Raw genomic sequence first — 13,033 nt, 5'->3', positions numbered from 1 at the left:
GATTTGGTCCTCGGCCGGGACATGCGGGGGAGGCACCGGATCAATATTTCTCTCACACATTGACGTTTCTCTCTGTCTTTTTCTCCCTCCCTTCCCCTGTCTCTGAAAATAAATACATACAATCTTTAAAAAGAGATCTGATTTTTTCAGTGTCGTTTTAGGTTCACAGCAAAATTGCGTGGAAAATACAGAGAATTTCCATATATCCCTTGCCTCCACATGCGCATAAGCTTCCCCCACTATACTCAACGAAGCTACACGGGCACATAATCACCCGAAGTCCATGGTTTGCATTGGGGGGTCCCTTGTTATTATACATTCTATGGGTTTTGGCACATGTGTAAGGAAATGTATCCATCACTATGGCACCGTACAAAATAGTTTTCACTGCCCTAAAATTCCACTGTGCTCCATCCATCTGCCCCTTCCTCCCTCCAACCCCTGGCAACCACGGATCCTTTTCCTGTCTCCATAGTTCCGCCTTTTCCAGAACGTCACGTAGTTGGGATCATACAGTGGCAGCCTTTTCAGACTGGCTCCTTTCACTGAGCAGTATGGTTTGGAGGTTCTTCCGTGCCTTTTCATGGCTCGATAAACGTGTTTCTTTTTGGTGCTGAATAATGTTTGGTTGTCTGGATGTCCCACGGTTTATTTACCTGTTCACCCATCGAAGCGCGTCTCGGTTGCTCCCATGTTTTGGCGATTATGAATAAACTGCCATAAACTTCTCTGCACTGGTTTTTTGGTGCACATAACTTTTCAACACATCTAGAGAAATGCCAAGGAGTGTGGTTGCTAGATCATTAGGTAAGAATATGTTTAAGTTTGTAAGATACTGCCAAATCATCTTCCTCTAATAAAGTCTAGCTTATCAATTCTTTTTTTTAAAGTTTGAGTTTTTTTGTTTTCTGTTTTATTTATTGATTTGACAGAGAGAGAAAAGGAGAGAGAAAAAGAGAAACATCGATTTGTTTTTCCACTTATTTATGCCTTCATTGGTGGATTCTTGTATGTGTCCTGACCCAGGATCAAACCTGCAACCGCGGTTCTAACTAACTGAGCTACCCGGCCAGGGCCAGCGTATCAACTCTTCCTTCCATGGATTGTGCCTTTGGGGTCGTATCTAAAAACCCATCACCACACATAGGTCGTGTAGATTTTCTCCTATGCTATCTTCTAGGAGTTTAATGACTTCAGTTTTAAAATGTTGTACATTTGTGGCCAGTGGGGAGAATGTAGTTGACTCTAACATTGACCCCGCCGCTAGTGACTTTGCTAAACGCACAGAGGCTGGTCGGCTCCTCCTGTCGGCTCCATCGTTTTCCTTGCATTTCGAGGCTCTGCTGTTGCGTGCACACAAGCTTGGGGTCTGGTATCTTCTTGTTTGAAATGTCCCTTTTATGTTGACAGTGCTTCTTGTCTTAACCTTGTCACTCAGTCACATTGGGACAGTGACAGCAGAGTTCTTTGGTTATTGTTTGTGTGGTTTATCTCTCTCTCCTTTTGTTTTCTTTTTTAATTAATTAATTAGTTATTAGAGAAAGGAAAAGGGAGGGAGAAAAACGTTAATCAGCAATCATATGCACCCTGGGGGGTCAGAGCTGCAACCCAAGCAGGTGTCCTAACTGGGAATTGAACCAGCAACCTTTCATCTTTCAAGAAGGCCCCTAACCAACTGAGCCACACCAGCCAGGGGTCTACCCTCTTGTTTTCACCCTTTCTATCTTCTTACCTTAAGTCGTGTCTCTTGTAGGCAGCATGTAGTTGGGTTTGCTATTTTCATCTAGTCTGATGATATTATCTTTTACTTGGAATATTTGGAGTAATTAAAAAAATCTAAAGGTTTCAATTTAATCAGCATGACTTGACTCTTTGAAATAAAAGATGGATTAGCTGTTTTACACTTTCCCCAACTTCCCAGTTAGTATAATTTATATTATTTTTGCTTTGTTGAAGTTTATAACATTTAAATTCTGTTTTGTCAGCATAACTTCTTCACTCACTCAGGTTTTTTTTTTTTTTTTTTTAATCCAAACTGTGTTCCTTGGGGTGGTTCCCCACTCACTTGATTTCGTGCTGCTTTCGCCTGAAGGGGCACCGTCCGGTCAGCCTCTAGATTCCCCCTGCAGGCTGGCGGGGCACAGGGGCCACCGGGCGCAGAACTGTGGTCCATGCGGCGCTGGGGACGGTGTTTCACGTCCATGAAGTAGGAACCGGGGCTCTGCACCAGGCACTTCTTCCTGCATTTCCTCTTCTCTTCTGCGGAGCGATGGAGGAGTTCCTTAGCTAGAGGCATGCTGTCGTCGTCGTCCTGAGGAGGTCGTCACCGTCAGGGCTGGAAAGGCTTCGCTTGTTTAGTTTTAATTCTCCGTGGAAGTGCACCCGATGCTCGCCTCGGCGCTTTTCCTGCAGCTTCTGCATTTCTGAGTTCACGTGGCGGCGTCTCCTAGTTACCATCAAGTCGGTTTTTCAAGAAGGTCTCATGCCCTTTATGTTACTGCTTTTAACTTAACAAGATGAAGTCACTTCAGTAAAGACATAAACATGTGAAATAAAGCAAAACCAAGTAAGACCATAGCCAGATGCTCCCGTGGGCTCCCCGTTGGGCACAGTATTCGCTTTCATTTCTCTCCTTTGATCTGCCTTAGAAACAGTGGCTCTTGGTGAGATTTTATTCATAACAGTGGTTTCCACTTCATCTCCCACAGACAGGCTAGAGTTAGCCTGACCAGCGAAGGTGCTGGTGGGGGCGTGGAACTTGCGCCCACCCATACAGGTATGCCAGACCCGCTGAGGCCCAACGTCCGCCGACCCTACGACCAGGCAGGCTCACTCCTGGGAATGAACCCAGCAATGAGGTGTGCATGCGTTTATCAGAAGTGTACCTGACGGTTCATAGCCTCTGAACAGGAAGTACCCAAATGCCCATTAAACACTGTAGCCCTGGCCAGTGTGGCTCAGTTGGTTGGAGCATCTTCCCATACACCAAAAGGTTGTCGGTTCAATTCCTGGTCAGGGCACGTACCTAGGGAGCGGGTTTGGTCCCAGTTGGGGCGTGAGTGAGAGGCAACCGATCCATGTTTCTCTTTTGCATTGATTTTTTTCTCTTGAATTGATATTTCTCTCTCTCTCCCCCTCTCTTTCCCTCTCTGTAAAATTAATAAGTCCTCGGGTGAGGGAAAAAAACCCCAAACCCACTGTAGTCATACAATGGGACACCACTCAGTGACGAGAGTGGACGACCTACAAAGACACACGCCCACATGAAGAACCTCACTGACACGCGGTGCAGGAGAGACGGGAGACAAGAGAACAGACACCGTGTGATGATTCCATCCTTGTGGAGAACAGAAGCAGGGGAGACCAGTCCGCGGCCATGGAGGACTGGAGGACAGGAAAGCGGTCGCATCTGGAGGGGGTCCGAACTGGGCACTGGAGACGTTCAGCATCTTGACCAGGGTGGTGGTCACTTGGGTGTGTATGTAGGTGAAAATCCGTTGAGCTCCCATTTAAGATCTGTGCATCTTACTGTTTTATACTTGAGTAAAAAGTTTTCAAAAGCTTGGAGACCAGCCCTGCTTGACATGGCTCAGTGGATTGAGCGCTGGCCTGCAAACTACAAGGTCGCCAGTTTGACTCCCAGTCAGGGCACGTGCCTGGGTTGCAGGCCAGGTCCCCAGTAGGGGGAGTGTGAGAGGTAGCCAACTGGTGTATCTCTTACACATCAGTGTTTCCCTCCCTCTCTTTCTTGCTCCGTTCCTCTGTTTAAATAAATAAATAAAATCTTTAAAAATATTTAAAATAAAAAGCTTGGAGACCGTATCTGTGTTGTACAGGGAGAGCAGGCTCCCTGGCTGACACCTTGGTCTGCCCCAGTCACCCGCTATAAATTCTTGTTCTTCTTCTTCTTATTATTTATTTTTAAATATATTTTACTGATTATGCTATTATAGTCATCCCATTTCCCCCCCTTCACTCCACTCCATCCTGCACACCCCCTCCCTCCCACATTCCCCCCCTATAGTTCATGTCCATGGGTCATACATATAAGTTCTTTGGCTTCTACATTTCCTATATTATTCTTACCCTCCCCCTGTCTATTTTCTACCCACCATTTATGCTACTTATTCTCTGTACCTTTCTCCCCTCTCTCCCCCTCCCATTCCCCTGTTGATAACCCTCCATGTGATCTTCATTTCTGTGGTTCTGTTCCTGTTCTAGTTGTTGGCTTAGTTTTCTTTTGTTTTTGTTTTAGGTGTGGTTGTTAATAACTGTGAGTTTGCTGTCATTTTACTGTTCATATTTTTTATCTTCTTTTTCTTAGATAAATCCCTTTAACATTTCATATAATAGGGGCTTGGTGATGATGAACTCCTTCAACTTGACCTTATCTGAGAAGCACTTTATCTGCCCTTCCATTCTAAATGAAAGCTTTGCTGGATAGAGTAATCTTGGATGTAGGTCCTTGCCTTTCATGACTTGGAATACTTCTTTCCAGCCCCTTCTTGCCTGTAAGGTCTCTTTGGAGAAATCAGCTCACAGTCTTAAGGGAACTCCTTTGTAGGTAACTGTGTCCTTTTCTCTTGCTGTTCTAAGATTCTCTCCTTATCTTTAATCTTAGGTAATGTAATTTTGATGTGCCTTGGTGTGTTCCTCCTTGGGTCCAGCTTCTATGGGACTCTCTGAGCTTCCTGGACTTCCTGGAAGTCTATTTCCTTTGCCAGATTGGGGAAGTTCTCCTTCATTATTTGTTCAAATAAGTTTTCAATTTCTTGCTCTTCCTCTTTGCCTTCTGGCACCCCTATAATTCGGATGTTGGAACGTTTAAAGATGTCCTGGGGGTTCCTAAGCCTCTCTTCATTTTTTTTAATTCTTGTTTCTTCATTCTTTTCTGGTTGGATGTTTCTTTCTTCCTTCTGGTCCACACCGTTGATTTGAGTTCCAGTTTCCTTCCCATCACTATTGGTCCCCTGTACATTTTCCTTTATTTCACTTAGTATAGCCTTCATTTTTTCTTCTAATTTGCAACCAAATTCAACCAATTCTGTGAGCTTCCTGATTACCAGTGTTTTGAACTGTGCATCTGATAGGTTGGCTATCTCTTCCTCGCTTAGTTGTATTTCTTCTGGAACTTTGATCTGTTTTTTCATTTGGGCCATTTTTTTGGTCCTGGCGTGCCTGTTATGTAAAGGGGCAGAGCCTTAGGTGTTCCCCAGGGTGGGGTGACGCTTGTAGCTGCACTGTGACGCTGTATGTGGGGGAGGGTCCGATAGGGAGCAGTGGCACTTGCTCCACTCTCTGCTGGTTTTCGGTCACTCCCTCCACTACCCACAATCAAACTGGGCCCCTCTGGTGATGATTCCCAAGTGGGTGGGTCTGTGTATGTTCTGGGACCCTGTAGGTCTCTCCAACGAACTCTCCTGTGAGGCTGGGAGTTTCTCCTGCTGCTGCCTCAACCCCCACGGGTGTTTTCAGTCAGCGGTTTGAGGTTTCATTTCCCTGTGCTGGAACTCTGGGTTGTGCGATCTGTCACCTGGTCCACCAGCTGCTGCCTCGCCGACCAGCTGCAGCCTTGCCCACCCAGCTCCACAATCCACCACCTCGCTGGGTCTGCCAGCCGCCACCTTGCTGTGGGTCCTGTCCACCCAGCTGCCCATCTCTGCCCCTCCTACCAGTCTGGATGAATGTGTCTTCTTTATCTCCTTGGTTGTCAGACTTCCATACAGTTCCATTTTCTGTCAGTTCTGCTTGTTTTTTGTTTTTAAATTGTTGTTGTCCTTCTTTTGGTTGTGCGAGGAGGCACAGTGTGTCTCCCTATGCCTTCATCTTGGCTGGAAGTCTCCTCGCTTCTTCTTTTTAATCCTTATCCAAGGACATGCTTATTGATTTTATAGAGAATGGAAGAGAGGGAGAGAGAGAGGGAGAGAAACATTGATGTGAGAGAGAAACATCGAGTGGTTGCCTCTCTCACATGCCCCCAACATACCCGCACCCCAGGCATGTGCCCTGACTGGGAATCAAACCAGTGACTTTTCGGGGTTCACAGGCTGGTGTTCAACCCACTGAGCCACACCAGGCAGGGCTGATCCCATGATCTTTCGGGTCATGGGACAACGCACCAACCCACTGGGCCACAGCAGCTGGGGCTAAATTTTCTAAGAACATCTAGAGTGGTATTTTCCACTCTACATGCTCTTCGGAACTTTGCCAGTCTTCCATCAAAAGGTACAGTCTATGCCCTGCCGCCCCTTCCCCCTCCAACCTGGGCCAGCTTGTGACTGCTTTGACCTATAGAGTGTGGCAGAGGTGACACAGGCTGACTTGCAAGGCCAGGTCATGAAGGGTGATGGCCTCTTCTGGCTCTCTTGCTACATGCATCTTTGAAACTGCCACATCGGAAGCTGGCTGTCCTGATACCACCATGTGGTAGTGAGCATGCGGTGAGACCCCAGAAAGACAGAGACAGTTGCCTGAGGAGCCCCAGATGTCAGCCACTAGCCACCCTTTGAGCTGTGCCAGCTGCTGCCATGTGAACTAAGTAGACGGTGGTAGTTTTATGCTGGGTCCTGGGTGGGTTGATATGCACCAGTAGGCAACCAGAACACCTGGTAACCGTTCCCCGGGGCTTCCTCCGGGCCCTCTCTGCTCCAGTCATGCCAGCTGCACCCGGCCCACTCCGCTCCCTAAGGCAGGGATGAACTTCCCTGTCAGGGGTGCAGCATCTGCCCCATTCTACCAGGACCAGTTTCTGCCCCACCTACTCCAGGAAGGCTTCCTGGTTGCAGTGTTGGTCCATGTTTAACAGCAAGTCAGTTGCGGGGGACGGTGATAATGAGGAGGGCTGCACGTGTGTGGGGGCTGGAGGTATATGGAAAATCCCTATACCTTCTACTTAGTCTTGCTTTGAACCTAAAACTGCTCTAAAATAAAAAGTCTACTGAGAAAATAAAGCAAGCTGACTCCAAAACCAGACTGAGTCTGGGTTCAAATCCCAAATTTCCCACTTCCGTCTGGATTCCCCTGGGTAAGTTACTTAACTTGGAGCCTCAGCTTCCTCCTCCATAAAATGGGAACATAATAGCAGCTACTTCCAGGTCTGTTGTGAGGACAAGAGGGACTGACCTATGGACAACACTCAGCATGACCCTGATACAACGAGCTCTCCCCCACGTTGGCAATTATTTCCCCCGACCCTGGAGTCCTGTCCCCTCTGAGCGCTGGGAGCTCACTCCGTGTGTGAGACTCATTGGAAACCTAATACGTGTTATTTACTCGCCCATTTGTTCTACCCGTAACTCTGGAGTGCCAGCTGTGAGCCAGGCATGGGGCTCTGCTCGAGGCGTGCAGCAGTGGAGGGGTGGGCACCGTCTTTGCCCTTGGTGGCTTGCATTCTGTTGGGGATGAAAGTAGACAAATACATCAGAGAGTTGACAGATTTTCAGGAGAGCTTCAGAGGGTGAAAATAGGAGGGGGAGACAGAAAAAGAGGTGGAGGTCCTGGAAACCTCCTAGGGGAGGGTCCATCTTTAAGCAGAGGCTCAAAGGTGAGGGAGGAGCCAGTCTCAAGTAAAGGGGGTGGGGCACGCGTGAGGGTTCCTGTGGGTCCAGGTGTGCTGGCACTGAGGCAGCATGAGGGGGTTGGGGGAGGCCAGGAGTGGGGCAGAATGGGCTGGAGTCTGGGGGCTCCCCAGCAGATGGAGCCCTCGTGGCTGCAATGATAGCCGACGCTGCCCTGGACACCTGACACATGCAGGACACTTTCTGTGTGCGGCCCCGTGTCATCCTCTCCACTGCCTGTGCGACAGGTACTAGTGTCCTCACCACTTTGCAGGTAAGGAGACTGAGGCAGAGAGAGAGTGGGGTGCGGGGAGGGGGGGTTAAATGCAGGCAGTCTGGCCCCAGAGTCTGCAGGTTCACTTTATTCAGGCTGCCCCCACTGTGTGTGGGGAAAGTGAGGCCCAGAAAGGAGGTTCCTGCTCCCCAAAGCCCAGTACAAACAAGGGATTTGAACCCGGCCCTGGCTGGTGTAGCTCAGTGGATTGAGTGCCGGCCTGCAGACCGAGGGGTCGCTGGTTTGATTCCCAGTCAGGGCACGTGCCTGGGCTGTGGACCAGGTCCCCAGTTGGGGCGTGAGAGGCAACCAATCGCCATTTCTCTCCTTCTGTTTCTCCCTCCTTTCCCCTCTCTCTAAAAATAAATAAATAAAATCTTAAAAAAAAAAAAAAGGGAGACTCAAACCCAGCTTCCTCGTCTACTTGGAGGCTGCTTATTCTCTCAGGCGTGCACTGAAGTCCTGGGGGTCCTGGGTGGGACAGGGCAGCTCTGCTGGGGGCCTGGCTTGCTCACTTGCATCAGGGGTACTAACAGGCCCCCCCTCTGGGGTTGCGTGAGAGGGAAGAGGCTCAGCACCCGGCATGGGGTTGGACTTCACTCCGGGAAGCCCTTGGGAGGATTATTCACCTGCCCTGTGGGCAGGACCCGCCCACTCACTCATCCGTACTCCCGTGGGGTGGGGGGCGGGGTGCTGAGTCATGAGGACTGCAGAGAGCAGGGCCGATGGCGATGGCTGGGAACAGTGCAAGTTCCAGCAAGTGGGAGGAATGCGGGGCCCCTGGGGAACATAACAGGAGATTCCCCGACCCTGGGCCTTTCCAAGGGCTGCTTCTGCTGCCTGGACCACCCTCCCCTCTCTGGCCACACCCTCCGCTTCAGTTTCGGACGTCCCTGGGCAGAGTGGAGGCTTCCCTCTTCTTACCACTTTTAGCAACTTTTGTTAAGGTTTTCGGGAGCTAATTCTAGAAAATGCGTGTACACAATATGTCCCATACATGACGAGCTCTCAGAACTGTTTGCTATTGTTGTCACCGAGCACCAACTTGGTGCCAAGCACTTAAAGTCGTTCCCTTAGCCACACAACCGCTATTGTCTCTGCTTCTAGGTCCCACCCAGGGTCACGATCTCATTGAAGGGGCGGGGCTGGGATTTGAACTGTGGTCTGCACCATCTCACAGTTGGTCCCAGTAGGCAGCAGAGAACAGCAAACAAGCCCTCAAGCCCATGGGGCCCCAGTGACTCAGAGCAGACAGGTCCCCAGTCTGCCCTTTCCTACTGACTCAGCCTGGTTGATTCCTCAGGCCTTTCTCTGGAATTCTGGGCTCCAGGCCGCATCCCCAGGTGGCCACCTCTGTTGGGGTGTCCTCCCTGGAGAGCTGATGGGCAGCTTGAGCTCCCACGGAGGCATGGTGTCCTTTGTCTTCTTTGGAGTCACCATCTTTTCTCAGGAGGAGTGTCGGGGGCTTATGGGATGGGCCTCTCCCTCCAATGATGGAATGGTGCTGAGGGGGAAACTAAGGCACAGAGAGGACCAGCGATGTGGCCAGGTGGCACAGCCACAGTGAAGGAGGCCAGGCAGAGAAGCCCAGCTTCAGTTCTGGCCTCTTTCTCGGTCTTCTTCCAGCTCTCCGCAGCCCCCAGCCTAGGCTGGCCCCCTCGGCCAGGGACTGCCCTGCCCAGCTCATCTCCAAACCCACGGGAACCCGGAAGACACACAGGAATGAATCCCTCTGCCACTGATCCTGATAGGGATGAGGGTGAGTCACTAGTTCTACGCCCCACCCTCCTCCCCTGTACCAAGGCTACTGAGGGTAGAGGGGGCAAGGGAAGGCAGGAACGGGGCCACCCCTCCCTTCCTCTGGCCCCCGCAGAGTCCCCAGCATCACATGATTCTGGAGGACAGCTCCCGCAGGCCACTTCTTCCTCTGCTTCACAGTGCCCTGCTGTCCCTGCCTTGGAGAGCCTGGGGCTCACTGAGGCCACTGCAGCCTCGGGCCTCAGTTTCTCCAATTTCTGTAAAAGGGTAGTATTTTCCCTCAGTTTTATCGAGATATATCGACATACAACATTGTATTAATTTCAGCTGTACAACATACTAGCTTGGTTTACGTATCTACATGGCGAAACGAGAGGCAGTAAGTTTAGTTAACATCTGTCACCTCCCCTAGTTACAAACTGTTTTTCCTGTGATGAGAACTTTTAGGGCTTACTCTCTCAGGAACCTGCAGATCTACAGCACGGTGTTGTTACTGTAGGCACCGTGCCGAACGTCACATTCCCTGAAACTGTTAATCTTGTAACTGGAAATCGGGCCTTTGGTCCTCTTCCCCCACTTCCCCACCCCTGGCCACTGCTGATCTGTTCTCCGTTTCTGAGTTTCTTTTTTTTTTGTTTGTTAGATCCCACAGGTAAGTGAGATCAGACAGGATTTGTCTTTCCCTGTGTGACTTATTTCACTTAGCAGAAGGCCCTCGAGGCCCATCTCTGTTGTCACAAGCGGCGGGTTTTCCTTCCTCACGGCTGGTGTACGATGGTAGTCTTACAGATGCTTCCAGCATAGACTCCTGTGATTGATTACAACAGACTCCCAGCCCGCCCCCTTCCGTCCCCAGCCCCACGGAACAGGTCCCAGGGAGTGGACACACCTCACAGAGGCGTCCTGGGGGACACGGAGCAGTGAGGAGGGGAACGGACATCAAAGGATGCATTCGATTGAGTGAGGTCATTAGACTGAGCCTATGCTCGGGCTGTGTGAGAAGAGTCGAGGAATTTGCGCAGGACCATAACACACAGATGTACTTGGATTTGAACCCTGGGTGGCCAGGCTTTCGTGGTGTGCAGCCCACCAAAAGGAGTTTTCCCCAGGCCTGGACCTGTCCACCAGTCTGCTGTTGAACACCTACTATGTGCCAGGTCCTCTGCGGGGCACTGCCCCGTCTCAGTCGGTGGGACCCAGGCCCTGCTCTCGCTGAAAAGACGGCCAGAAAAGGTGTGATCTGTCTGCGGCTGGAGCAGGGGAGCCTGGGTTGACCACACACCCACATGTACATGTAGCAGGAGAGATAAGTCAGGGCTCCAGTTCCTGGGATGTGGCCAGAGGCTGCCAAGGGGAAGGGAGAGGGACCGGGGCCAGGGGCATCCTGGGAGTGAATGGAAAAGCATTCTGCGGGCTCTGCAGAGGCCGGGTGGGGAAGACAATAGCAACACCGCATGATGACTGATAACAGGGAAAACAGAAGCCTTGACCACGGCCTTCTGCTCTGTCTCCTGCTCCCTTCTCCGACTTCCTCTCTGCCCTGCTCGAGTCCTCATCCTCACTGTTCTTGGGAACACTCCACACCACTCCTGCTGACCAAGGACGCCTCTGTTCTTGGAGTGGAAGCAGCAGCGGACAGTTAAAGACGTGAAATGTGTCCCGGGGGCGAGTGATGCGAAGGAAACCACGAGGGGGGGGTTGTTGAGTGGGTTGGTGGGAACTGCGCGGGGGCGCTCTCCCTGTGCGTGTGCTCCTGTCCCAAGGAGGGAGGTGACACTTAATGTGAGACCTGCAGCTCTAGAAGGGGCCCTGCGTGCCAGGACTGAAGGACAAGCATTTCGGGCAGAGGGAAGAGGATGGGCAAGCTGATCAGCTCCAGAACAGAAGGAGGCCCGTGAGTGAGTGGGGCAGTGGGAGACGGGGGGTGGGGCAGCTGGCACTGGCGTTTTATCCCAGTTGGCTGGGAAGCCTTTGGAGGGCTTTAAACCGGAGAGAAAACTGTTCTGTTTTTAGTATCTGCCGTGACAAAGTAACCACTGGAGCTAAAGCTGACCCAAAACCGTTTTGTTTTTAAAGGGATCCCTCTGGCTGAGGGTGGACCGAAACCAGAGCCCTGTGGGTGGGCGGCGCGTGGCTTGGACCAGTGGGGTCAGAGGTGGTGGGATGTAGACAGGTTTAGGACCTGGGGACCTGCTTTGCTGCGAAGCGGGGAGAGAACTGATGTCCCTCTGCCCAGTTCCCAGATGAAGGACTGCAGCTCAGAGGCAGGCCTGCACTGGGGGGCTACTATGCCCATTTTATAGATGTGGCAATTGAGAGGGAAGGCATTTCTCGACGGAGACACAGTGAAGGTCAAGGGTAGGTCCCTAGGACACTTTCTCTGCTTCTAGACAGTCTCTCTCTCTAGGTGTGGCTGGGATTACTCAGCACCTGGCTTTTGCAGAAGGAAATTGAGGCTCCATAGAACAGGATAGGACTCAGGGCCTCTGCTATGAGGGCTAGAGCCCTTGTCTCCCCGCCACAGTCCTGCCTTCTGGGTGTGGCTGGAGCAGGCCCACGAGAGGACAATAACAGAGGCGATGTTTAATTGCACATTTCCACGCTCTGTGCTGTGGATGCCCAGGGCCCGGGTGCAGATGAGGAGGCTCGATGTCCACTGTGGGGGAGTGTGTGTGTGACTGTCTGTGAGCAAACACGGGAGCCTGATACCCACGGGAACAGCAGCTTCCTCAGGAGTGTCGGGCCGCCCGGGGCACCCAGCTAACCCCTGCTAGGGCTCCGAGTCCTCCCACTTCTCTGTGCCTTCTCCCCGGGCCCTGCTTAGGCTTCTTGATGAGAAAATAATTAACCACAGCCTCTTTTTCCAAGGCTTCCACCCTGTTCTCCTGGCCAAGTTAAAAATGCTCACTACGAACAGGGCTGTGGCTGGGAGGAGTAGGAGACTGAGGGCACCGGGGCCACAGGGAGGAAGGGGTGTGCTGGGAGGGGCCTGGTGTGTGCCTGATCACGGGGCTGGGGAGCTGGCAAAGGGGCCGGGGCTGGGCTCTGGCCTGCTCCCACTGCGGCCTCACTGTGTGAATGGGGGCAGTTTCCTTGCCCGGTTGGGCCTCTGCTTCCTCCTCTGTGGGTTGGGGAATTCGCATTCGACTCCAGTACTTCCAAAGCTGCATGTAAACAGGTAATCCCCAAGCAGAAACGAGCGGCAAATAATCACCCACAAACATCTGTGGGTGATCGAGTTTGGGCAACGACACCAGGGTATATAAAGTCAAACCAATGTCTTTACTGCAGGGCTTTTCAGAGCTTTTACTGGCTGAAAACTATTTTTTTTGGATAAATAATACACTGGCACGTGACAGTTTAGACGGCTTGGAAGGGGCCTGGGGGCTCACAGCTCTTTCCCGCACCAGCTCTGCCCCCTCCGCCCCTGCTCTCGGCGGCAGGC

This window comes from Desmodus rotundus, chromosome 3 (assembly GCF_022682495.2).
Source record: "Desmodus rotundus isolate HL8 chromosome 3, HLdesRot8A.1, whole genome shotgun sequence".
NCBI classification, from domain to species: Eukaryota; Metazoa; Chordata; class Mammalia; order Chiroptera; family Phyllostomidae; genus Desmodus; species Desmodus rotundus.
The sequence above is the reverse complement of the archived record's forward strand: the minus strand, read 5'-3'. Positions refer to the sequence as shown.